Source organism: Trachypithecus francoisi, unplaced genomic scaffold, assembly GCF_009764315.1.
Source record: "Trachypithecus francoisi isolate TF-2019V2 unplaced genomic scaffold, Tfra_2.0 Lachesis_group6, whole genome shotgun sequence".
Lineage (NCBI taxonomy): Eukaryota > Metazoa > Chordata > Mammalia > Primates > Cercopithecidae > Trachypithecus > Trachypithecus francoisi.
The window spans coordinates 82,732,221-82,756,900 of record NW_022681471.1 but is presented as its reverse complement, the minus strand read 5'-3'; the positions used below and the strand labels follow the sequence as shown (position 1 = coordinate 82,756,900).

Genomic DNA, 24,680 nt, shown 5'->3' with positions numbered 1-24,680 from the left:
TTTTTGACCCTTTATATTCCCCCATGATCATGTGATCATGTTTACCTGCTGCCTATTGTGGTCTCAAGAAAGGGAAAGCAGCACAGTGAAGAGGGGCATCAAGTATTTGTGAATACTTCCTGCTGAAAGGGGGAATTGATAGAATAGGTTGTGTTTTCCCCTTTCTTGCTCTCTTTCATGAAAAAGGAATGAAGTGTCATGAAAAACTCATTTATGGGTGGGAAGGTCAGATTCCATTAAGAGTCCTCATGTAAATTGAAGTTACTGTTGCAGGCCAGTATTAGGATTGCATAATCATCTGAAGAGGGAATTGTTGTAGTATGGAAGATATAACCTTAATGAGAGCATTTAAAAAGGCAAAGACCAAATATTAAAAGAAAAAATGACAATGAATAAAGGTTCAAGGAATGGGGGAAGCCAAGTGGTTTTGGAAACCAATCAGTAAAGGTTTTGACCTTGTCTTGGTTACTTTGGGAAAGTGTGTGTAGCCATTTGGCCAGTTAGAAAGTGACCTTCCTCACTCACCACAGGTTAGAAACCCTGTACAGTGACTGTATAGACAAGATATTAGGCCAGTTTTCCCAAGGGGCTTTTATTGGCTAAGTCAAGTTTGATTCCTTAAAGGAAAGCATACCCTCCCAGTCAAAGCCTTAGTAAAACAACCAGTTTCTCCAATTGCATCTTGTTGGAAAAGAAATAAAATTTTACTGTACTTTTTCAAATAACTATATTGCCATAAGTTGAGAATACTCACGAGTAGTTTCCAAATTCTGGAGAAAACAGGCAGAGAGAAATGAATATGTTCCAAATTTTGTTCACAGAAGTATACCTTACTCAATTTTTAAATGCTGCAAATAGATCAAAATATGTTTTCCTGACTTTGAAAAAATGAAGGATTAGCAACATTTAAAGCAAAAAGTTAGAAAAGATTACTTTAGCTTTCTATTAGTTCAGTGCATTCAGTTAACTCTTGTTCTGATTGATATTCATGAACATTTTAGTTGTTCACGAGTCCTATTTTACTTTAATCCAATGTTGCAATCTGCAAAGTTATCAGAAATCTGCATTTAAGAGCACTCCTCAAAGCTCCATAACTGATTATAAACCATCTTTTGAAAAAGAGCAAACAAGACAACAATCGTCTGTGAATGACAAAATGTTTTCGGGTAGTCACAGTTAAAAACATGATTGACAAAGGAATTTGGTCATTTCTGTGGTTTACAATAACCTAACATAATAACCCTAATTACGACTGATAGCATATACTCAGACATTGGAATTTTAGAAATCTCATAAAATTTTGGAGAATATATTAATTTTATTCACTAAAATATAACCTGAAGAAGGTTAAACATTATTTTTATTTTGACAATCCCATGTAACTAAACACGTTAAAAGATTAAAACACTTGATATTGTGAAATTGAATTCCAGATTATCATAAGTCACTTATTTAGCAAAAATGATGGCTCAAAAAATTTCTTTTAACTTTACTTATTAAGAGGGAAGACTTGGCTTTCCAAACAATCTGTCTTTTGTCTTTCTCTTCCTTTTTTGGTAGTTTATTTGCAAGGCAAACAAAAATCATTCATTATCTTTTAATATTACATGAAAACCTTGCAAAAATCTTTTTACAAAAAATCTTTCTCAAAATAGAGAAAGCCAAATTTCACCCTTACATTATTCTACTATTAATGTCAACCCCAAATTTTTAATGAAACCTCACAGACAATTCAATCCAGTCTTAACCAGTTTGACCATGAGGTGAGATTCTTATAAACTTTTTATAATCCTTTACAAATTTTTGTTAAAAAGCAGATCAGTGCCTTAAAATACCTTGTTTTTTTTATTCCAGTGCTCAATTTATGGAAAAAACAAATAATATCCTTTTGAATTTACTCAATTGTTCACACACAGAATTTCTTTTACAAGATTAATTTTTACAAACCTTCCACAACTTGTTCAAACCTTTAGATTTATCTTATTTAATTTTAAAAAATCTTGTAACCCTCCAAAGTAAGCAAAAATTTACATTGCCCTGCCTTCTTATAATCTACTAAAAACACATTTTACTTTCCTTAAACACCTTGCCTGAAAATCTATTTTCAGTACTCTCAATTACATGTTATAATGGTAACTCTTAGCAAGTTTTCATTTTGGTGTAAAACTTGGTAAGTTATTGTAATTATGTACTAGATGTAGATAGGATCTGACTCTTTCTAGCATAGTTAGGGTTGTGGTTACCTCTATATGTCCCCAGTCCTTACCAAATTGTTAAGCAGGCAAGTGTAACAGTTTTCAAAAGTCAAAGAAGCAGTTTATAACCTTAAAACATACAGGAAACCTAGTTTTGAACCTGTGTAATTTAGACGATATATTTACATTTTGAAGATATTTGTATTTTGCCAATAATCTTTAAAACTGCTTTTGTTTTTCAAAGATTAGAGTTATGTGAACTAAAAGGCACTGCAGCTTCTATTTTTCCTTTAAAAAATTTGATCTAATCACTTATTTTTCTCTAGGCCAATTAATTAGAGCTTTTTTATATCAACATTACATACATAACAAATATATAACTACAGAGACAGACAGCAGAAGATCCAGTAGTTGCGAGATTTCTCATTTGCCAATCTCCTAATTGGATTACTGGCCTCAGGGTGGAGACCTTCAAGAAACAGGGCTAGGAAAACATGCAGTTTCCAGGGCCTAATAAGCAGGTTTAGCTGGAAAACAAAAACAAATTTTGAGAGTGATCTATCCACTTTTAATTCTTGGTGTTCCATGAGTAAAACAGATTTTTGTTTTTTGTTTTCTTTTCCAAAATGGGACCTAAGGCATCTTCTGTTTTTCCCAAGCAGCCCCAGGCTATCAGAAGTTATCTCATGTGTGTATTAAGAGTGGCAAGACAAAATGGGGAAAAATAATTCAGTTGACTGAGAAGAAAAAAAAAAAAACAAAAAACTTTTTCCAGCAAGAAAGATCCAAGAAGATAAAAGACATAAAGCCATTTTAAGTATACCTATAGCTCAGTTATCCCTTTTAATTCAGCTGACTTTTAACCATAGCGCTCTCAAAAACATCCTTTTACATTCCTTATTGTCAGGCCTCTGAGCCCAAGCCAAGCCATCGCATCCCCTGTGACTTGCAAGTCCGCATCCGCTGTTACTTGCATGTATTCACCTGTGACTTGCACGTCCGCATCCCCTGTGACTTGCACGTATAAGCCCAGATGGCCTGAAGTAACTGAAGAATCACAAAAGAAGTGAAAATGCCCTGCCCCGCCTTAACTGATGACATTCCATGACAAAAGAAGTGAAAATGGCTGGTCCTTGCCTTAAGCCATGACATTACCTTGTGAAATTCCTTTTCCTGACTCATCCTGGCTCAAAAAGCTCCCCCACTGAGCACCTTGTGACTCCTACTCCTGCTGGCCAGAGAACAACCCCCCTTTGACTGGAATTTTCCTTTACCTACCCAAATCCTATAAAATGGCCCCACCCTTATCTCCCTTCACTGACTCTCTTTTCAGACACAGCCTGCCTGCACCCAGGTGATTAAAAAGCTTTATTGCTCACACAAAGCCTGTTTGGTGGTCTCTTCACAGGGACGCACATGACACTTACCATCCAACTTTAGCCAAGTGAAGCGGCTCATATTTCTGGCTTTTGAACTTTACCAGAAGTAACCTTACAGGTGAAGCCAACAAGCCTCAACTAAGGTTATTGTTTGGACGAATGGATGCAAGATGGTGCACTTCCGGGTTCTTCATCACCAACTTTTCCCACGTGCGGGAAAATGCAGCCAGCGCTGGGGAAGGTGCAGACCAACCGGGCATGCGCCAGGTGACGTCAATCCGAGGAGACCAAGATTTACCTGGTCGCACCTACGGAACGCCCCCCCGACACGCCTGTGCCCCGCCTATGCCCTCCCACTCCTGGAAAAGCTGTTCCCAGCCAGCACCCAGCGCAGACTTCCCAGCCCCACTCCTGTCGGGATGTCGGGACTGTGTCAGGAACTCCGCCCGAGAGCCCCACCGGGGGACTCTGTCAGCCTTTTTTGCCGGAGGCCGACAGACCTCTCCCTATCCACCTACTTCCCTGAAGCTAGGTGACCAAAATAAATTTGCAGTTTTGCTCCTACCCTTGCCTACTCGCTGGTCCTTTTGTGCCCTCTCTGGTGGTCTTAGAAAAACAAATCAGTTATGACTTAACCATGAGTGTACAAGGTATTTGCAAAGAGGTGGTAAGCAGTTTTTACAAAATCTAGAATCTTTAAAGATAGCTCAAAGAAAGGAAGATTTTAAAAATGAATCCAAAAGTTGTTTATAGAGGGGAAAAACATCAGCAAATTGCAAAAGTCACACAGTTATTAACCAGGAAGTACTCATTTCCTAAGGCAGGATTGAACCTGGGCCACCACTGTAAAGTGGCAGAGACCAAAAGAAAGTATACCATGTGGTGACAAGGTCAAGCTCCCAAGGACATACAAGAGGGAAACCTCATCCAGTTTTTGTTTCAGAGACCTTCAGCAAAGTTTGTTACTGACCAGTTTGCTAGTGGGCTTATGGAGTCCTAAGCCTGTGTTCTATTCTAAGGTATTTCTCCTTGTAACAGAACCATAGGGAAAGACACACAAAGGGCACCAGATTGGCTACAGCTTACAACTAGCCTCATAAATCCTTTTATACCATCAGTCAAACTTTGCAATAGATATAAGCAGTGATTTATACCATTCATTCAATTGGTTTGCACAGGGAGAGAGAGGCCAGAAGCCTGACTGGTAAAAATGTTTACACGTTCGCTGCTATGTCAGGCTTCTGGGTTCCCTTCCCCTGAGCTATGGAGTCCTATTGACCCTGGAGCCCTGTGAAATGGGAGCAGACAAAGAGGGTATCTGCATACCTTCCTCAGGAGATTGCTCAGGTGGAATTGTAATTTTTTCTTACTTCAATTTTAAGCCAAGCATTTTAAGGTTTGGGAAAATTAAACTTTCCCCATTTGGGGGATGCATTCAAGGGGAGTGTCCTGCGGTATGGAGGCTCAATTACCCATCCACAAAGAGAGGAGAGAGGGAGGAAAAAAACAGGAAAAAGAACGTGCTTTTTTTTTTTCCCCCAAAGGTGTCCTAGTGATTAAGAAGGCATTTGAGAGAAGTACAGACTGAAGATGGTTGGTTACCCATCTGGAAAGAGGGAAAAAAGATATCCCTTAGTTCCTTTCCCTTCCCAGAAAATACCCAGGGTGTACGAGGGAGAGAAAGATGGCATTCCCTTTTATCTTCTGTCCTTATATCTGAGTCCCAGCGACCTTGGCAGGTGCCGACCATGGGTGCCAATGCAGCCTTTGCCCATGTAACACAGAGGCACATAGGTCAGAAATATCTGCACTCTCTTACACGCTGGCCTATCCTCTCTTCTACAAGTAAACTTTGAGTTTCCTAGACTTCATCTATGCCATGAATATGAATTTGGCTTTCTTTCATGAAGTGGGAACCCAGTCAGCAGAAATTAGTCTTGCTCACTCCCTGTACCACATAATACGGTTTGGCTGTGTCCCCAACTAAATCTCATCTTGAATTGTAGTTCCCCAAATCCTCACATGTTGTAGGAGGGACCTGGTGGGAGGGAATTGAATCATGGGAGCAGGTTTTTTCCATGCTGTTCTTGTGATAGTAAATAAGTCTCATGACAACTGATGGCTTTCTAAAAGTGCAGTTCCACTGCACATGTTCTCTTGCCTGCCACCACGCAAGACATGCCTTTGCTTCTCCTTCACCTTCTACCATGATTGTGAGGCCTCCTTAGCCATGTGGAACTGTGAGTCCACTGAACATCTTTTTCTTTATTAATTACCCAGTGTTGGGTATGTGTTTATTAGCAGCGTGATAACAAACTAATATACTCACCTACTCTGCACCCCTTGGCTTCCATTGTTGCCTGCCTTTGGATCCCTCAGATCTAGTTTTCCTTACTAAGGCTTAAACGTGAAGCTTGGAATTGAGTTTGGGACAAAAAGGTGCCTCCAGAGGGTGCATGGATTCATTTAAATTAAGTCCCAGGCTGCCCTCACCAGATTTGCAGCCAGTAGCCAGCAGGGCTTCTCCTCCATTGCTTCCTTTTCATAATAAGAGTGCTAAGGTGAAGCTGTGGAACCAGACCCTCCTCAAACAAGGGAGAGAAAGGAAGTCCTGTAAATTTGGGACCTGGCCTAGTAAGGTGCCTCCCAAAAGAGAGAGGAAAAAAAAACCTCATTAAAAAGCTCCCTGTATTTGCAAGGCTATGTGAACTCCTGACATGGTAGAGAAAGAGAAAAAAAACAGCTTAGGTGCAGAGGAGTGGTAGCCACCTCCCGAGAAAAAGCCTCTTGCTCTATGCAAATCGGTTCCTTTCAAAGGGTAAAAAAGCCTATTAATCACTACATCCTCCCCACTTCTAAGAATAGACAGAAACCACATTGTACTGAATTACATTTCTGAGGACTGGGCAAAGTGCCCATTCTACCCAGTAATATTTCTGTAGTTGGCAACAACACCTCTAATATTGTATATAAAAAAAAGATAAGTGCCACAAAAGAAAGAAAAAAATGCCATTAAAAAAGACTGGATTGGAACAAAGCTGACATTTTCTTGTTTTTATTTTTATTTTTTAAATTTTTAATTATTTGATTTTATTTTATTATACTTTAAGTTCTAGGGTACATGTGCACAACGTACAGGTTTGTTACATATGTATACATGTGCCATGTTGGTATGCTGTACCCATTAACTCGTCATTAACATTAGGTGTATCTCCTAATGCTATCCCTCTCTCCTCCCCCTACCCCACAACAGGCCCCAGTGTGTGATGTTCCCCTTCCTGTGTCCAAGTGTTCTCATTGTTCAATTCCCACCTGTGAGTGAGAACATGCGGTGTTTGGTTTTGTGTCCTTGCAATAGTTTGCTGAGAATGATGGTTTCCGGCTTCATCCATGTCCCTGCAAAGGACATGAACCCATCCTTTTTTATGGCTGCTTAGTATTCCATGGTGTATATGTGCCACATTTCTTATCCAGTCTGTCACTGATGGACATTTGGGTTGGTTCCAAGTCTTTGCTATTGTGAATAGTGCCGCAATAAACATATGTGTGCATGTGTCTTTATAGCAGCATGATTTATAATCCTTTGGGTATATACCCAGTAATGGGATGGCTCGGTCAAATGGTATTTCTAGTTCTAGACCCTTGAGGAACCACCACACTGTCTTCCACAATGGTTGAACTAGTTTACAGTCCCACTAACAGGGTAGAAGTGTTCCTATTTCTCCACATCCTCTCCAGCACCTGTTGTTTCCTGACTTTTTAATGATTGCCATTCCAACTGGTGTGAGGTGGTATTTCATTATGCTTTTGATTTGCATTTCTTTGATGGCCAGTGATGATGAGCATTTTTTCATGTGTCTGTTGGCTGCATAAATGTCTTCTCTTTTTTTATTTTTTATTTTTTAAATTTTTTAATCATACTTTATGCTCTAGAGTACATGTGCAGAATGTGCAGGTTTGTTACATATGTATACATGTGCCATGTTCGTATGCTGCACCCATTGACTCATCATTTACATTAGGTATATCTCCTAATGCTATCCCTCTCCCCTCCCCCCACCACACAATAGGCCCTGGTGTGTGATGTCCCCTTCCTGTGTCCAGGTGATCTCATTGTTCAATTCCCACCTATGAGTGAGAACATGCAGTGTTTGGTTTTCTGTTCTTGCGATAGTTTGCTGAGAATGATGGTTTCCAGCTGCATCCATGTCCTTACAAATGACATGAACTCATCCTTTTTTATGGCTGCATAGTATTCCATGGTGTATATGTGCCACATTTCCTTAATCCAGCCTGTCATTGATGGACATTTGGGTTGATTCCAAGTCTTTGCTATTGTGAATAGTGCTACAATAAACATACATGTGCATGTGTCTTTATAGCAGCATGATTTATAATCCTTTGGCTATATACCCAGTAATGGGATGTCCGGGTCAAATGATATTTCTAGTTCTAGATCCTTGAGGAATCGTCACACTGTTTTCCACAATGTTTGAACTAATTTAGAGTCTCACCAACAGTGTAAAAGTGTTCCTATTTCTCCACATCCTCTCCAGCACCTGTTGTTTCCTGACTTTTTAATGATCGCCGTTCTAACTGGCATGTGATGGTATCTCATTGTGTTTTTGATTTGCATTTCTCTAATGACCAGTGATGATGACCCTTTTTTCGTATGTTTGTTAGCTGCATAAATGTCTTCTTTTGAGAAGTGTCAGTGAATGTCTTTTGACCACTTTTTGATGGGATTGGTTTATTTTTTTTCTTGTAAATTTGTTTAAATTCCTTGTAGATTCTGGATATTAGCTCTTTGTCAGATGGACAGATTGCAAAAATTTTCTCACATTCTGTAGGTTGCCTGTTCACTCTGATGATAGTTTCTTTCCCTGTGCAGAAGCTCCTTAAATTAGATCCCATTTGCCAATTTTGGCTTTTGTTGCCTTTGTTTTTGGTGTTTGAGTCATGAAGTCTTTGCCCATGCTTATGTCCTGAATGGTATTGCCAAGGTTTTCTTCTAGGTTTTTATGGTTTTAGGTTTTGTGTTTAAGTATTTAATCTATCTTGAGTTAATTTTTGTATAAGGTGTAAGGAAGGGATCCAGTTTCAGTTTTCTGCATATGGCTAGCCAGTTTTCCCAACACCATTTATTGAATAAGGAATCCTTTCTTTATTGCTTATTTTGGTCAGGTTTGTCAAAGATCAGATGGTTGTAGATGTGTGGCATTATTTCTGAGGCCTCTCTTCTGTTCCATTGGTCTATATATCTGTTTTGGTAACAGTACCATGCCGTTTTGGTGATTGTGGTCTTGTAGTATAGTTTGAAGTCAGATAGTGTGATGCCTCCAGCTTTGTTCTTTTTGCTTAGGATTGTCTTGTGTATACACGCTCTTTTTTTTTTTTTTTTTTTTGAGACGGAGTCTTGCTGCGTCGCTCAGGCTGGATCTCAGCTCACTGCAAGCTCTGCCTCCCAGGTTTACGCCATTCTCCTGCCTCAGCCTCCCATGTAGCGGGGACTACAGGCGCCCTCCACCTCGCCCAGCTAGTTTTTTGTATTTTTTAGTAGAGACGGGGTTTCACCGTGTTAGCCAGGATGGTCTCGATCTCCTGACCTCGTGATCTGCCTGTCTCGGCCTCCCAAAGTGCTGGGATTACAGGCTTGAGCCACCGCGCCCAGCCCTATACAGGCTCTTTTTCGGTTCCATATGAAATTTAAAGTAGTTTTTCTAATTCTTTGAAGAAAGTCAATGGTAGCTTGATGGGGATAGCGTTGAATCTATAAATTACTTTGGGCCTTATGGCCATTTTCACAATATTGATTCTTCCTATCCATGAGCATGGAATGTTTTTCCATTTGTTTGTGTCCTCTCTTATTTCCTTGAGCAGAGGTTTGTAGTTCTCCTTGAAGAGGTTCTGCACATCCCTTGTAAGTTGCATTCCTAGGTATTTCATTCCCTTTGTAGCAATTGCGAATGGCAGTTCACTGATGATTTGGCTTTCTGTTTATTTATTATTGGTGTTTAGGAATGCTTGTGATTTTTACACGTTGATTTTTTTTTCAGAGACTTTACTGAAGTTGCTTATCAGCATAAGAGGATTTTGGGCTGAGATGATGGAGTTTTCTAAATATACAATTATGTCATCTGCAAACAGAGACAACTTGACTTCCTCTCTTTCTATTTGAATATGCTTTATTTCTTTCTCTTGCCTGATTGCCTTTTCTAGAATTCCAACACTGTGTTGAATAGGAGTGGTGAGAGAGGGCATCCTTATGTTGTGCTGGTTTTCAAAGGGAATGCTTCCAGTTTTTGCCCATTCAGTATGATATTGGCTGTGGTTTTGTCATAAATAGCTCTTATTATTTTGAGGTATGTTCCATCAATACCTAGTTTATTGAGAGTTTTTAGCATGAAGAAGAGTTGAATTTTATCAAAGGCCTTTTCTACATCTATTGAGACAATCATGTGGTTTTTGTCATTGGTTCTGTTTATGTGATGGATTACGTTTATTGATTTGTGTATGTTGAACCAGCTTTGCATCCCAGGGATGAAGCCGACTTTATCATGGTGGATAAGCTTTTTGATGTACTGCTGGATTCAGTTTGCCAGTATTTTATTGAGGATTTTTGCCTCAATGTTGATCAGGGATATTAGCCTGAAATTTTTTTGTTGTCATTGTGTCTCTGCCAGGTTTTGGAATGCGGAGATGCTGGTCTCATAAAATAAGTAAGGGAGATTCCCTCTTTTTCTATTGTTTGGAATAGTTTCAGAAGGAATGGCACCAGCTCCTCTTTGTAACTCTGGTGGAATTTGACTGTGAATCTGTCTGGTCCTGGGCTTTTTTTTTTTTTTTTTTTTTTTTTTGCTGGTAGGCTATTAATTACTGCCTCAACTTTCTTTTTTTGTTTTTGTTTTTGTTTGTTTGAGATGGAGTCTCGCTCTGTCACCCAGGCTGGAGTGCAGTAGCACAATCTGGGCTCATTGCAAGCTCTGCCTCCCGGGTTCACGCCATTCTTCTGCCTCAGCCTCCCGAGTATCTGGGACTACAGGCGCCCACCACTACTTCCAGCTAATTTTTTTGTATTTTTAGTAGAGACAGGGTTTCACTGTGTTAGCCAGGATGGTCTCAATCTCCTGAACTCATGATCTGCCTGCCTTGGCTTCCCAAAGTGGTGGAATTACAGGCATGAGCCACTGCACCAGGCCTGCCTCAACTTTCAAACTTGTTATTGGTCTATTCAGGGATTTGACTTCTTCCTGATTTAGTCTTGGGAGGGTGTATGTGTCCAGGACTTTATACATTTCTTCCAGATTTTCTAGTTTATTGCATAGAGGTGCTTATAGTATTCTCTGATGGTTTTTTGTAGTTCTGTAGGATCAGTGGTGATATCTCCTTTATAATTTCTTATTGTGTCTATTTGATTCTTCTGTTTTTTCATCTTTATTTGTCTGGCTAGTGGTCTATTTTTTAATTTTTTCAAAAAATCAGTTCCTGGATTTATTGATGTTTTTGAAGGGTTTTTCATGTCTGTAGCTCCTTCATTTCTGCTCTGATCTTAGTTATTTCTTGGCTTTTGCTAGCTTTTGAATTTGTTTGTTCTTGCTTCTCTAGTTCTTTTAATTTTGATGTTAGGTATTGATTTTAGATCTTTGTCACTTTCTACTGTGGGCACTAATGCTTTAAATTTCTTTCTAAACACTGCTTTAGCTATGCCCAAGACATTCTGGTATATTGTGTCTTTGTTCTCATTGGTTTCAAATAATTGATTTATTTCTGTCTGAATTTCGTTATTTACCCAGTAGTCATTCAGGAGCAGGTTGTTCAGTTTCCATGTATTTGTGCAGTTTTGAGTGAGTTTCTTAATCCTGAGTTCTAATTTGATTGCACTGTAGTGTGAGAGACTGTTATAATTTCTGTTCTTTTGCATTTGCTGAGGGGTGTTTTCCTTCCAATTATGTGGTCAATTTTAGAACAAGTGTGATGTGGTGCTGAGAAGAATGTATATTCTGTTGATTTGGGGTGGAGAGTTCTGTAGATGTCTATTAGGTCTGCTTGGTCCAGAGCTGAGCTAAAGTCCTGAATATCCTTGTTAATTTTCTGTCTCGTTGATCTGTCCAATATTGACAGTGAGGTGTCTTCCACTATTATTGTGTGGGAGTCTAATTCTCTTAGTCTTCCACTATTATTGTGTGGGAGTCTAATTCTCTTTGTAGGTCTCTAAGAACTTCCTTTATGATTCTAGGTGTTCCCGTATTGGTGTATATATATATATATATGATAATTAGCTCTTCTTTTTGCATTGATGCCTTTACCATTATGTAAAGCCCTTCTTTTTCTTTTTTGATCTTTGTTGGTTTAAAGCCTGTTTTATAAGAGACTAAGATTGCAACCCCTGCTTCTTTTTGCTTTCCATTGCTTGGTAAATATATCTACATCCCTTTATTTTGAGCCTATGTGTGTCTTTGCATGAGAGATGGGTCTCCTGTATACAGCACCCTGATGGGTCTTGACTCTTTATCCAATTTGTCACTCTGTGTCTTTTACTTGGGGCATTTAGCCTGTTTACATTTAAGGTTAATATTGTTATGTGTGAATTTGAATCTGTCATTATGATGCTAGCTGGTTATTTTGCCCATTAGTTGATGTAGTTTCTTCATGGTGTTGATGGTCTTTACAATTTGGTATGTTTTTGCAGTGGCTGGTACCAGTTTCTCCTTTCCATATTTAGTGCTTCCTTCAAGAGCTCTTGTAAGGCAGGCCTAGTGGTGACAAAATCTCTTATTCTTTGCTTGTCTATAAAGGATTTTATGTCTCCTTCACTTAAGAAGCTGAGTTTGGCTGGATATGGAGTTATGCATTGAAAAATCTTTTCTTTCAGAATGTTGAATATTGGCCTCACTCTTTTCTGGCTTTTAGGGTTTCTGCAGAGAGATCCACTGTTAGTCAGATGGTTTTCCCTTTGTGGTTAACACGATCTTTCTCTCTGGCTGTGTTAACATTTTTTTCTTCATTTCAACCTTGGTGAATCTAACGATTATGTGTCTTGGGGTTGATCTTTTTGAGGAGTATCTTCGTGACATTCTCTGTATTTCCTGAATTTGAATGTTGGTCTGTCTTGCTAGGTTGGGGAAATTCTGGATAATTCCTCAAGAGTGTTTACCAACTTCGTTCCATTTTCCTCATCACTTGCAGTTACATCAATCAAATGTAGGTTTGGTTTTTTTCACATAGTCCCACATTTCCTGGAGGCTTTGTTCATTCCTTTTCATTCTTTTTTCTCTAATCTTGTCTTCATGCTTTTTTTCATTAAGTTGATCTTCAATCTCTGACATCTTTTCTTTTGCTTGATCGATATGGTTATTGATACTTGTGCATGTCTCACGAAGTTCTCATGCTGTGTTTTTCAGCTCCATCAGGTCATTTATGTTCTTCTCTAAACTGGTTATTCTAGTTAGCAATTTCTTTAACCTGTTTTCCAGGTTCTTAGCTTCCTTTCATTGCATAGAACATGCTTCAATAGCTTGGAGGAGTTTGTTATTACCACCTTCTGAAGCATACTTCTGTCAATTCGTCAAACTCATTCTCCGTCCAGTTTTGTTCCCTTGCTGGCGTGGACTTCTGATCCTTTGGAGGAAAAGGGGCTTTCTGCGTTTTGGAATTTTCAGCCCTTTTGTGTTGGTTTTTCCTCATCTTCGTGGATTTATCTACCTTTGGTCTCTGATGTTGGTGACCTTCAGATGAGGTTTTTGTGTGGACTTTTTTTTGTTTGTTTATGTTGATGCTATTTCTTTCTGTTTGTTAATTTTCCTTCTAACAGTCAGGTCCCTCTGCTACAGGTCTGTTGGAGTTTGCTGAAGGTCCACTCCAGACCCTGTTTGCCTGGGTATCACCAGTGGAGGCTGCAGAACAGCAAACATTGCTGCCTGTTTCTTCCTCTGGAAGGTTCATCTCAAAGGGACACCTGCCACATGCCATCCAGAGCCCTCCTGTTTGAGTTGTCTGTCGACTCCTGCTGGGAGGTGCCTCCCAGTCAGGAGGCACAGGGGTCAGGGACCTACTTGAGGAGGCAGTCTGTCACTTAGCAGAACTTGCAGTGTGCTAGGAGATTCACTAGTCTCTTTAGAGCTGGCAGAAAGGAACGTTTAAGTCTGCTGAAGTTGCACCCACAGCTGCCCCTTTCCCAAGGTGCTGTGTCCCAGAGATGGGAGTTTTATCTATAAGCCCCTGACTGGGTCTGCTGGCTTTCTTTCAGAGATGCCCTGCCCACAGAGGAGGAATCTGGAGAGGCAGTCGGGCTACAGCAGCTTTATGGAGCTATGGTGGACTCCTCAGTTTGAACTTCCTGGTGGCTTTGTTTACACTGTGAGGGGAAAACCGCCTACTGAAGCCCCAGTAATGGTGATGCCCTTCCCCCTACCAAGCGAGAGCATCCAGGTTGACTTCAGACTGCTGTGCTGGCAGTGAGAATTTCAACACAGTGGATCTTAGCTTGCTGGGCTCCATGGGGTTAGGATCCTTTGAGTTAGACCACTTGGCTTTCTGGCTTCAGCTCCCTTTCCAAGGGAATGAAGAGTTCTGTCTCACTGGCTTTCTTGGCACCTCTGGGCTATGAAAAATAAACTCCTGCGGGTAGCTCGGTGTCTGCCCAAATGGCACCCAGTTTTGTGCTTGAAACCCAGGGCCTGGTGGTGTAGGCACTTGAGGGAATCTCCTGGTCTGTCCGTTGTGAAGATCATGGGAAAAGCATAGTATGTGGGCTGGAATGCACCGTCCCTCATGTCACAGTCCCTCAATGCTTCCCTTGACTAGGGAAGGGAGTTGCCTTGCACTTCGTAGGTGAGTCGATGCCCCACCCTGCTTTGGCTCCCCCTCTGTGGGCTATACTCACTGTCTCATCAGTCCCAGTGAAATGAGCCGCGTATCTCAGTTTGAAATGCAGAAATCACCCAGCTTTTGCATTGATCTCGCTGGGAGCTGCAGACCGGAGCTGTTCCTATTTGGTCATCTTGCCAGCTACCTTCCACAATGGTTCTTTTGAGTCAGAGTAGCACCTATTGCCAAGAACTTTCTGCAGCAATACTACTCAATATATTTGTTCCCTTCAGATATAAGCCTGCCTAACTTCTGAGAGTGCTATTCCATTTTGGCCCTATAATTAGACTTGTTTATAATACTAAGATTCATCCCAATAGCTATATCACATTTGTTAGGACTACTGACTATTGTTTTTCCCATCCCTGTATGATTCTGGTTTCTTCTCTTCCTCAGTAGTGCATATTGCTGAGACTGCAGAAAGCCTTGTAACTGGGCCCACACAACAGTATATTTCTATGTCAGTGGTTCTCAAAATATGATCCCTGGAGCACCAACATTTGCATGTCCCAAGAATTTGACAGAAATGCAAATTCCTTCATCCCATCCCAATCCTGTTTAACTACAAAGAAACTTTGGGCATCTGTTCCAGCAATCTGTGTTTAAATAAGTCCTCTTGATTATACGGATAGAAACTAGAGTCACCTTTAGGTATGGTACTATAGAATATGATGTTCACAGTAAGTTTCTGGTAGATTTCCTTTAGTTAAATAAGTTTCCTTTCATTCCAGTTTTCTTTGTATGTTGGAGAGGAGGGATAACTCAGGAATGGGTACTGCATTTTGTGGGGGAGAAAGTACATGCTTTAAATTTTTAATATAGTGAATTAAATTAATAGATCTTAGCTGTATTATACTTTGAATTCTTTACTGAAATCAAGTAAATATTTGGGGTGTTTGGATGTTTAAAAATGTATTCATCAGTGAGATTGGCATATAATTCTTTTGCTATGCACACTTCTCATTTGATTTTGGTATCAGGACTATGTTTTTTTTCCGTTTTCTCTTTCCCAACTTTTATTTTAGGTTCAGGGGGTATATGTGCAGGTTTGTTACATGGGTAAATTACATGTCCCTGGGGATTGGTGTACAAATAATTTCATTACCCAGGCAGTGAGCATAGCACCCCATAGGTAGCTTTTTGATCCTCCCCTTTCCCCATCCTCTTCCCTAAAGTAAGCCCTAGTGTCTATTGTTCCCCTCTTTGTGTCCACCTGTACTCAGTGTTTAGCTCCCACTTACAAGTGAAAAGATGTGGTGCTTGGTTTTCTGCTCTGGCATTAATTCACTTAGGATAATGGCCTTCATCCATTCCATTTTGCTGTGAAGGACATGATCTCATTTTTTTCTTAATGGCCTGTAGTATTCCATGGTATATGTGCACCACATTTTCATTATCCAGTTCACCATTGATGAGTATCTAGTTGATTCCATGTCTTTGCAATTAGGAATAGAGCTGTGATGATATATGAGTGCATGTGTCTTTTTGGTAGAATGATTTATGTTCCTTTGGGTATATGTCCAGTAATGGGATTTCTGGATTGAATGATAATTCCATTTTAAGTTCATTGAGAACAATTTACTTCCCACCAGCAGAATATAAGCTTTCCCTTTTCTCTGCAACCTTGCTGACATGTGATATTTTCTGAATTTTAATAGCCATTCTGATCTATGTGAAATGGTATCACATTGTGGTATACAGTTGGGTCTTGCTTCTTTATCCAGCTTGCCACTCTGTGTCTTTCACATGGGGTGTTAGCCAATTTACATTAAAGGTTAATATTGATATGTGAATATTTGATCTTGTCATTGTTTTGTTAGCTGACTGTGATGTGGACTTGGTTGTAGGGTCGCTTTAAGGCAGGTCTGATGGTAAGGAATTCCCTTATTATTTCTTTGTCTAAAAAGAATTTTATTTCTCTTTTGCTTATGAAGTTTGCTTTGGTTGGATATGCGATTCTTGGTTGAAATTTCTTTTCTTTAAAGTTGCTTAACATAAACCACCAATCTCTTCTGACTTGTAAGGTTTCTGCTGAAATGTTTGCAGTTGGCCTGAGAGGATTCACTTTGTACATGATTTGCTCTTTCTTGCTTGCTACCTTTCTTTTTCTCTCTACTTTTCCTTTTGCGTTGATCTTTGGGAATCTGATGAGTATGCATCTTAAGGATAGCCATTGTAGTATCTCACAGGGGTTCTCTGAATTTCTTGAATTTCTTTTTTTACTTTTTTTTTTTGAGACTGAGTTTTGCTTTTGTTGCCCAGGTTGGAGTGCCATGATGCGATCACGGCTCACCACAACCTCTGCCTCCCGGGTTCAAGTGATTCTCCTGCCTCAGCCTCCTGAGTAGCTGGATTACAAGCATGCAGCAACACACATGGCTAATTTTGTATTTTTAGAAGAGATGGGGTTTCTTCATGTTGGTCAGGCTGGTCTCGACCTCCTGACCTCAGGTGATCTACCCGCCTCAGCCTCCCAAAGTGCTGGATTACAGGCGTGAGCCACTGTGCCTGGCAATAATTGATTTAAGGAAACTATAAGTGATCAAAAGTTACTCAAAAAGCAGAGAACCTGAAAAGACCAATAATCATAGGAAAAATTTAAAAGGTGACCAACAATCTAACTTTTAAAAAAGGGACCAGTATCACGTAGTTCTTCTGTTGAATTTTACCAGATAATTCTCATGTTATATAAACTCCTTCAAAGGTCATAGGGCAAAAGCTTTCCCAATGCATTTGAAGAGAAAATGCAGCAGCTGTACTAGTGCTCATGCACTTGCAGACCTATGACCCCTTGCCAGAGTGATTTTGGCAGCAGCCCCTGGCAGAATGTTGTTGCCAGCAGACTGCGGACACCCTGACTCCTTCAGCGCAGCAGGTGCTTAACTTCAAGGAACAGGAGAACAAAGCGACAAGCTTGATTCCATTACTCCACCACCCCCAACCCCCAGGGTTGGAGCATGCACCCCAGAGTGCTAAGCTGAAAATTCCACTGAAAGCATCCAGAAATAAAGTCAATTGACTAAACCCATCTTACACCACAGCTAAACCCTCCAGGGCATCAACAAATACAAAAGCAAAAAGCCCCATCCAAAGGACAGCAGCTTCAGAGTTTAAAGGAGCATCAGCCCACACAGATGAGAAAGACCCAGTGCAAGAACTCTGGCAACTCTAAAAGCCAGAGCGTCTTCTTCTTCCAAATGACTCTGCTAGCTTCCCAACAGTGGTTCTCAACAAACTGAAATGGTTAAATAACAGGCATAGAATTCAGAATCTGAATGGCAAGGAAGCTCATTGAGATATATGAGAAGGTTAAAACTAAGTCTAAGGAACACAGTAAAATGGTCCAAGGGTTGAAAGATGACATAGCTCTTTTAATAAAAAGCCAAACTGAACTCTGGAAATGAAAAATTTACTATAGGAATTTCAGAATGCAATTGTAAGTATTAATAACAGATCAGGCCAGGCTGAGGAAAGAATCTCAGAGTTCAAAGAATGATCTTTTGAGTCAACACAGGCAGACAAAATTTTTTCAAAAAGTGTTTCAAAATATGAAACCTCTGATAAATAAAGGATTATGTAAAGAGATGAAACTTATGACTCATTTGCATTCCTGAAAGAGATTAAGAGAGAGCAAGCAAATTAGAAAATATACTGAAGGATATTGTTCATGCAAATTTCCTCAACATGCTGGAAGGTTTCACATAAAAATTCAATAAATTGGCCAGATGTGGTGGCTCACGCCTCTAATCCCAGCACTTTGGGAGGCAGAGGTTGCAGTGAGCCAAGATCATGCCATTGCACTCTGGCCTGGGCAACAAGAACTAAACTCGGTCTCAAAAAAAAAATCAATTATTTCATCTTGGTATTCAAACTTTTTGATATGATAATGGGTATATCACTCTCTTGTAAATTTGAAAACTTTTTCTATATATTTTGCTATGAGCCTCTTGTTGTCCATGATTATTCTTATTGGGTCTTATTTTTTTAAACAGGTTTTACTATTTTATTGGTATTCTTAAAGAACCAGCTTTTGAACTTATTGAACAACTCTATTAATTTTATAATTTCTATTTTATTAATTTCTATATCTTCATTAATTTCCCCTATGTTCTTTGTCCTTTGAGGTAACGCATTGTTCTTTCATAAACTTAGTTAAATGCCCAATTAAATAATTTTTAATCTTTTTTTTTTTTGAGATGGAGTCTCACTCTGTCACCCAGGCTGGAATGTGGTGGTGCGATCTTGGCTCACTGCAAGCCCCACCTCCTTACAGGTGCCCGCCACCATGCCCGGCTCATTTTTTGTATTTTTAGTAGAGACGGGTTTCACTGTGTTAGCCAGGATGGTCTCAATCTCCTGACCTCGCGATCCTCCTGCCTCAGCTTCTCAAAGTGCTGGGATTACAGGCGTGATTACTGCGCCCGGCCCAATCATTTATTTAATAAGTGCTTTTAGGTGTATTCATTTCCTTTGACTATATCTTAATTGTATCTCATAAGTCTGTGTGTATACAATTTTAATTTTTTATTTCTAAACAGTATCTATTTTTGATTTTTCTATTCTCCCAAGGCTATGTGTGTATTTGTGTGTATAATTTTAAATATTATGTTAATATTTGTTATCACTTTATTTGTAAATTCTAATTTTATTGCTTTATAGACAATAATGTGGCATTTTTAAGATCTGCATTGGAAACTTTGCTTATATGTTTGTGGCCTAATGCATAAACAATATTAATGAATACAGCACATGTATTTGAGAATATTATGTATTCTCAGTTTTGAAGTGTAAGAATCTAAAAAAAAATTCTGTGTGTGTGTGAGTGAAGTGTCTTAATTAAGTCATTCAAATTTTCTATAGCCTTTTTATATTTTTGTACATATATCATCAATTTCTGTGTGATAAATTAAATATCTTTCAATGATTGAAGCTTTAAAAATTTACCCTTGTATGCTAGTCAGTTTTGCTTAATATGTTTAAGTCTGTTCTTAATTCATGTATGTAATAATGTCTTTTATCTAGGGTATATTAATTATTTTGGACTTTTAACTTTTTTACTACAGTAGTCACATATTTCTCTTATCTTTTTCTGTTTGACCTGTTGATCGTGAGAAAGGTGTAGTAAAGTTTCACATTAAGATTGTGAGTTAGCCAATGAGATACCATCTCACACCAGTTAGATTGGCAATCATTAAGAAGTCAGGAAACAACAGGTGTTGGAGAGGATGTGGAGAAATAGGAACACTTTTACACTGTTGGTGGGATTGTAAACTAGTTCAACCATTATGGAAAACAGTATGGCAATTCCTCAAGGATCTAGAACTAAATGTACCATATGACCCAGCCATCCCACTACTGGGTATATACCCAAGGATTATAAATTATTCTACTACAAAGACACATGCACACGTATGTTTATTGCGGCACTATTCACAACAACAAAGACTTGGAATCAACCCAAATGTCCATCTGTGACAGACTGGATTAAGAAAATGTGGCACATATACACCATGGAATACTACGCAGCCATAAAAAAGGATGAGTTTGCGTCCTTTGTAGGGACATGGATGCAGCTGGAAACCATCATTCTTAGCAAACTATCACAAGAAGAGAAAACCAAACACCGCATGTTCTCACTCATAGGTGGGAACTGAACAATGAGATCACTTGGACTCGGGAAGGGGAACATCACACACTGGGCCTATCATGGGGAGGGGGAGGAGGGAGGGATTGCATTGGGGAGTTATACATGATATAAATGATGAATTGATGGGTGCTGACGAGTTGATGGGTGCAGCACACCAACATGGCATAAGTATACATATGTAACAAACCTGCACGTTATGCACATGTACCCTAGAACTTGAAGTATAATAATAAAAAAAAAAAGATTGTGAGTTAGCAAATCTCTTTTTGTGTTTTTATTCTCTCTTTTCTTTCTGGCTAGAACTCCTATTAAATAAATATTGGAACATTTATACTGATCCTTTATATCTTTTAACTTTTGTTTTGTGTGTTCTAGCTCATTGTTATTTTGCAGTGAATTCTGGAAAAACTCTTTCATTTAATCTTTCAGTTCATTCATTATTTAGATGTGTCCATTTTTATTTGCAATATTTTCACATTTTTATGATAGTCTGTACTTGTTGCATAGATGTGATATTCTTTTTTTTATTGTGTAGCTATTCATTATACTTTTATTACTGTCTTTTTTATGCTATTACTTTTACTACTTTTGTGTCAACTTTGGTCCATCCTCTCTTTTAAGCTGCTGTTTTTCCTCAAATATGTGCTGATGAATTCTTCTGGGTTCATCTTTCCATTTCAGATTTTCTATTTGCCTACCTGTGGATTTTATCTGTGGTTACCATAGCCTACCTCCAAAGATTATCAGGAGGAATGGAATATCTCTCTAGAAAGGTGTACCAGTTGCTTATCTGTGGAGCATGAACATTCAATAGTATTCCTGGTACCATCAGCATTCAAATCATTCTCTCTACACTCTGGTCCAATTATCCACACATATAGCTACAGCCTAGTAGCAAAACTCTGCCATCTGATTCTTGCTAGTGTGTGTGTTGTGTGTGTGTGTCTGTGTGTCTGTGTTTGTGTGGTTGGTGTAACCTGTCTTGCTACTTTAAGCGTAATCTTGGAACTCCTGCTGCACTCTATATTTGCTATTTCAACTTTAGATCATCTGTGAGCCACAATTTTCTGAGTTCTCTCCTACTTATATTTAGGACTATGGTTTTCTGTGTCAGTCCAATCTTATTTGTGCTTATCTTTCAGGGATTACTCATCATTTATGGTACACTGAAAATATCATGTTGTTTTTTGGTGTTTTTATGGATGCATTTTTTTTCTGCCATTTCTTGGGGTTTGAAGCAGAAAAGCAAGGAAGGTGCATGTGTTCAGATCACTGTTTATCTAGTCTGTATTAATCAGGGTTCTCCAAAGGGATAGAACTAATAGAATATATGTATATATGACAGGGAGTGGAAGATTGGCTCACACAATTACAAGGTGAAGTCCCACAATAGGCTGTCTGCAAGCTGAGGAAGAAAGAAGAGAAGTTGGTAGTTTCTCAGTCCAAGTTGGAAAGCCTCAAAGCCAGGGAAGCCATCAGTTCAGCCTTCAGTCTGTGACTGCAGACCTGAGAGTTCTCAGCAAGCAACTGGTGCAAGCCTCAGAGTCCAAAAGCCAAAAAATTTTAGAGTATAATGTCCAAGGGTAGGAGCAGTGGAAGGAAGCATCCAGCATGGAAAACAAAACAAAACAAAACAGAAGACTCAGTAAGCAATGTTATCCCACCTTCTTCCACCTGCTGTGTTCTAGCTCTGCTGGCAGCTGATAGGATGGTGCCCACCCACATTGAGGGTGGCTCTTCATCTCTCAGTCCACTGTCTCAAATGTCAATCTTCTCTGGCAACACCCTCACAGACACATATACATAATACTTTACCAGCCATCTAGGCATTCTTCAATCCAATCAAGTTGACACCTAATATTATCTATCACAAGCCCACCCATCATCAACTTGGAATCCATACACATCTCCTGAAATTATACTTATTTCAAAATAAAGACAATAATAGATAATAGTTATGCTTAACATAATACACTACTCTTTGTATGACCAAAAGCACACTAATACCTAACCTAAATGTTGTTACATAAAGTTAAAAACACTTAATGCTAACATGAAGTCAGTAAATCTTATGTTACATGTTAAAGAATAAAGAAAGGAAATAAAACAAAGATATTTTCTTAGTACAGCTGTATACATGCACAAACACATTCTTAATAAAATGAGGAAATACTCGTGACAATTATAGTCCTCGTTTCTGCATCTGGTCACATGGTCATAGCTAGTAGATAGATAACTACCTTCTTCTATGAATTCTCTATTCCCTTTGTCTTAAGCAACACCTTGGATGATCATGATTTTTCACCTAGTGGAGTAACCCAAACCTTCATTCATGAAGGGTCTGAGTCATTTGTAGTCCTGCTTGGATTGGGTTATTGTAGTTTTTCCCAGCTTCATCAGGGTTCTCCCACACATTCCCAACCCAAGTTACCAGGTTCCATTATTTCCAAATCAATGCTCTCGCTTTAACAATAGACATGTGGCAAGACTGAGTATGCAGCTTTTGTTGTAGGCCAGCCACTCACAAGATAAGAGCTTGTGTCTGATTTTTAGCAATTTCAGCCTTCTGTTTACAGAAGATAAGACTCTCAATCAGGGTGATCTTAGAATATTTGAGGCTAAATATGTGCTTCTGTAGCTGGGAAATATATTCCCTAAGCTCATCCTTCTCTTTAATCACCTTGTTCAACAAACTTAGGAGCAACCAACGAAATTCTTTATATTCCTTGGATCTCCAAAAATATTCAAAGGTATCATGCATAGAGTCACTAAACTCCTTGCCTCTCAGGAGTGTTGAGACAGTCTAGTATAAGGAGGTCCCCAAAAAACCTCTGACCAGCCTTCACACTGGGAGGAGTGCACACTGGGGTGGAGCCTCAGGAAGTTCTTGCTATTTGCATGAGGGAGGAGCCTAGCCATTCCTGCTTCAGGGTGGTAACCAGGATTCAATCTGTGAGGTGGGAAGCCAGTTAGCAGGACTCTCGCTTTGCTGAGAGTCCCTGTTTCACTTTTTTCCCTTTTACCCCCAAACACCCTACCCTCCTCACCTTTCAAAGTGTCTTTAAGCCTAATCTTTTATCGTCATGTGACAAAAACCCCATTTTTAGCTGAACTAAGGAGAAAGTCCTGCAACAGTATTAAATGCATCTATTTTGCACAACTCTCTAAACAAGTCACACTAAGGACTATCAGTGTTCTCCATACTATTAGAATTAGAATTCTTAGCATTTTTAGATCTGATCAGATTAAAGAGCCAATTCCAGAAACCCCAAAACAAAACTAACAAATCTATAAAATTATGTTCCTCTAGAACCAACTCTGGTATGAAATCTGTATTACTGAGAGTTCTCCAGAGGGACAGAACTAATAGGATATATGTAAATATAAAAGAGAGTTTATTAAGGAAAATTGGCTCACATGATTACAAGGCAAGGTCCCACAATAGGCCATCTGCAAGCTGGGGAAGAGAGAAGCTGGTAGTGGCTCAGTACAAATCCCAAAGCCTCAAAACTGGGGAAGCTGACAATACACCCTTCAGTCTGTGGACAAAGGCCTGAAAGCCCTTGGCAAGCCACTTGTGAAAGTTCCAGAGTTCAAAGGCCAAAGAACTTGGGTTCTGATGTCCAAGGGCAGGAGGAGTTGAAGAAAGCATCCAGCATGGGAAAAAGAAGGAAACCAGAAAGCTCAGCAAGCAAGGATATTCCATCTTCTTTCACTTGCTTTGTTCTAGCCATGCTGGCAGTCAATTGGATAGTGCCCACCCACATTGAGGGTGGGTCTCTTCTCTCAGTCAACTGACTCAAATATCAATCTCCTCTGGCAATACCTCACAGACACACCAGGAATCAATAATTTACCAGCCATCTAGGCATCCTTCAATCAAATCAAGACACCTAATATTAACCATCAAAAAGTCCAAGATGATGACTAATTTTATAAAGTTCTCCTCTTTTTCTCCTTTTTCTCCTCCTCCCCTTCTCCTCCTCCTCCTCCTTCTTCTTCTTCCTCTCATCTTCTTCTTTCATCTTCTTCTCCTTCTTTGTCTTCTTTTATCTTCTTCTTATCTTCTTTCTCTTCCTCCTCGTCATTGTTTTGCCTGCAGATTGTCTATTTCATTCCTAAAGGGATCACATTTTCTGAGCACAAACAGACCCTCCCCTTTGTACATTTAATTTAGTTACTTCACAGAATTTTTGTACAGAAAGTGTATTCAAAAAGCCATGCATAAGCAAATAATGAGACTGAAATAATAATATAGACTATTAAATATATCCTAAAGCAATTGATAAAAGGAGAATATCCAACAAGACTTTTTAGCTTTCTTACCTTTAATGTATCATTCTATGTTTAACAGTAGAAGTCCATTTTGTTAAACTTGTAATTATATGATACTTCAACACTTTCCTCAGACTTAGTCATCTAACCTTCTTTTAGGACTTATAAGGTGCATAAACTTCACTGATTCTTCCTAATCTTTAGTGTTACAATTTCTCTTATAAATTTATTGTTATAAAAATAAAACATACACAAAATACAGAGAAAAAAGGTAAAGTGAAATCTATTCCCCCACTAAAAGGTGATTTCTCTCTTTTA

At 39.2% G+C, this 24,680-nt stretch overlaps 1 long non-coding RNA gene across 1 annotated transcript; it reads right to left on the bottom strand.

Moving 5' to 3' along the window:
- Positions 1-5,734: 5,734 nt before the first annotated feature.
- Positions 5,735-23,774, bottom strand: LOC117077610. Its single transcript, XR_004434810.1, has 3 exons — positions 23,764-23,774; positions 10,628-10,636; positions 5,735-5,903 (listed from the first exon to the last, which is right to left on the bottom strand). It is a non-coding gene; the product is annotated as an uncharacterized LOC117077610 (long non-coding RNA).
- Positions 23,775-24,680: the final 906 nt, after the last annotated feature.